This window comes from Ornithodoros turicata, unplaced genomic scaffold (assembly GCF_037126465.1).
Source record: "Ornithodoros turicata isolate Travis unplaced genomic scaffold, ASM3712646v1 ctg00001113.1, whole genome shotgun sequence".
Classification (NCBI taxonomy): Eukaryota; Metazoa; Arthropoda; class Arachnida; order Ixodida; family Argasidae; genus Ornithodoros; species Ornithodoros turicata.
In genome coordinates, this window is record NW_026999467.1 from 195,149 (window position 1) to 198,151 (window position 3,003).

The window sequence follows — 3,003 nt, forward strand, 5'->3', positions numbered from 1 at the left end:
TTTCACCAAAATGCCCACCTATGTCGGACGGTCATCTCTCCCGATAGGTGGCGAAGCGCTCCGTACGGTCGTGCACGGCCTCCCCTCACACAAAGTAGTGGTGTAGGTCCGTCGCGCGCGACACTGCCGGTAGGCGATCGCTCGGCCACGAGCTGGAGATTTCAGACAACCGTGTCGCGAGCAGTACGGGCACCATTCTCTGCGTCTTAATTTGATCATCTTTTTACTCCGGCTAATCAGTACACACGTCCTCGTCACTTTGTGAGAGATGCAGCGTGAGTTAATTGTGAGAATGCCGTGCTTCTTGCAGTACGAGCAGGTACGCTACTAACAAAGATATGTTTCGTACGGGATCACTCTGGTTTACACTTCGCAAAATAAACTTCGAGAATAAACTAAGTTGCTAGTAGTATGGGATCAGCTCAAGTATCCGGAAACTCACATCTTCGTCTGGACGCCATTAATTAGCAATTAGAGCTAATTGGGACACCCCACATTAATCAGGACCCACCAGGGAGTCATTACACTAATTGAGGATCATCTAAGACACGTCCAGACCACTGTGTGAGTTTCCGGCTACTTGAGCTGATAAAAAATAAAAAAATAGGTAGAAAATAAAATAAAAAGATAGAGATAGAGTGGAGAGAAGGAGTTTACTGGAAGATCAATGAAGAAAGCGGCCCGGAACGGCCGCTGACCGTCGCTGGGCGACGGAGCACAGAGGCAGGTTGCAAAGCATCGCAGCACCAGTTCCGCACATCCTGTGACGTCAGCTGTGACGTCATCATGGCATGTCTGGGCAAGTTAGGACAGCTCTGGACATGCAAGGAGAAAAACACTCGTAATACAGAGGCTGGGAAAGCAAGAGTATGCAAACCATCAATAGCTAACAAGAAAAAACAATTAGTTACACAACAAATGAGCCCACCAGAACAGGAGCGCAGAACCATGCGACTGCTCCATCCGAGAGGCAGGCAGAAACTGACTCGTAATGCTTTTTTGTCCTGTATAAAGCCCCGCAGCTGCACCCCCTAGCGGTTACTTTCTCAACTAATCTCACAACAAAATTATTAAGAATCACGCCAGCGCTACTCCCGGTCCCAAGGCAGAAGATGATAGAAAATGGCGGGAATGCCCGGACAACAGCAACCAGCACTGGCACGAAAATCGCAAACAAAGCGGGAACAAAGTTGACGAAAGCATTAGTTACGCAACAAATAAACCTCACCACAGCAGGAGCGCAGACCGATGCGACTGCTCTCGTCGACAGCCAGGGATCAAGTGACGACGGAGCGAACGACCGCACGTCTTCTCCCAACGAGAGCCAGAGGTGGACTGACGTAAGCGCCACTCTACGGGTGCTACGCATGCGCGCGCTCGTAGCGCCCTCTGCGCCCTCCTACCGCCACCTGCGAGAGGCTAAGAGAGAAGAGCATTCCTGCGCCCCCTGCTGGCCGTTCTCATTGGTCGTGAGGCTAAGTGAGAAGAGCATTCCTGCGCCCCCTGCTGGCAGTTCTCATTGGTCCAGACATCATCCTATTGTCTCAGGGCTACACTGTTTTTTTCCACTAATGCTCCTTTGGTCAATCTGCAGTGAAGCCACGGTATGACGTCATCATGCACCTGCGTGGCTCAAGGACGCGTGCGCTCTAGACAGGGGACCTATTATTTATTGAATCACTATCCCAAGATTATTTCCTTTATTCTTCTATAACGATTGCATAGGAAACTATTGCAGAAGAGCACCATGCATGAAAACTGATCGTAGGAATTCCAAAGTCTTACTAAATGAGACTTGCAAAAGAACAAAACATCCTAACATGTAACTCCATCAATGGCTAATAAGAGGACTAGGCACTCAACAAATCAACGCGCGCAGAACTCGGGGCAGCACTATCGTCAAGACGACAATGTTCCTTGTCAAAAAAGAAAAAAATACGAAGCGTCAACAAAGGAAAGCATGCATGTCGGGGCATATCAGGACACGTCCGGACAAATCGTACGACTGCTGGGCAACAGAGGAAAACAAACACTTGAACAGAGTGAAAAAGGCACTCACCATCATTTTTCCCATTCACAGCATTCCCTCATTGTAAATCCGCTCGTCACAAAATCCACCTGCATCGTCGAACACCATTCACCAGTGACGAACCACACATCCGCACCCCATCAGAGGCAGACAGAACCCCACCGAAGCTACGCTCTTCCACTGACGGCCAACGCCAGGAGCAGAATTTGCGTGTCGAGACCCGTCAGTGTCCAAGAGAGAAGTGAATCCTTGCGCCCCCTGCAGGCCGTTCTCATTGGTCGTAACGTCATCCTATTGTCTCAGGGCTACACAGTTTTTTTCCACTAATGCTCCTCTAGACAAGGTCAACCTGAAACAATAGTCTCTCGGTATGCGGTCATCATGCAGGTGCGTGGCTCAAGGACGCGTACGCTCTAGACAGGGCACCTGTTATTTATTGAATCACTATCCCTAGATTATTTCCTTTATTCTACTATAATGATTGCGTAGGGAACTATTGCAGAAAAACACCATAGACAAGAGGAGATTGTAGCATTTCATTCCCAAAGTCTTACTGTACAGGAAAAAAAAAAAAAAAATGGTTCAGCAAGACATAAAGTCACACACCTGTCCCCCTCGCGGTTACTCTCTGAACTAAATGAATCGCAAAATTATTAAGAATAGCTCTACTCCCATTCAAGGCAGCACTATCGTCAAGAATATGCCTTGTACAAAAAGAAAAAAAACTACATGCAGAAGGAAAGCATGTCAGAACAAGCCCAGGCATGTCAGCACGTGTTTGTCAGACAAGGGGGGAAAAAGCGAAAAGAAACAAAGAAGGAAACCAGCATCAAACTATTTCTAAGCACACGCACTCCTCTTATTCAAAAACAGTGCTCATCATAAATCTGTCCAGGGGAATACACACCATTTTGCTACACTTTTTTTAGTAACAGTCAACGCATTGCTACAGACTGCGTGACGTCATCACATCC

General features: G+C 47.8%; 1 long non-coding RNA gene across 1 annotated transcript; it reads right to left on the reverse strand.

Annotated features, from left to right (window-relative positions):
- Window positions 1-636: 636 nt before the first annotated feature.
- LOC135376465 (uncharacterized) lies at window positions 637-1,736 on the reverse strand. The gene is made up of 2 exons (XR_010417698.1): window positions 1,229-1,736; window positions 637-815 (listed from the first exon to the last, which is right to left on the reverse strand). It is a non-coding gene; the product is annotated as an uncharacterized LOC135376465 (long non-coding RNA).
- Window positions 1,737-3,003: the final 1,267 nt, after the last annotated feature.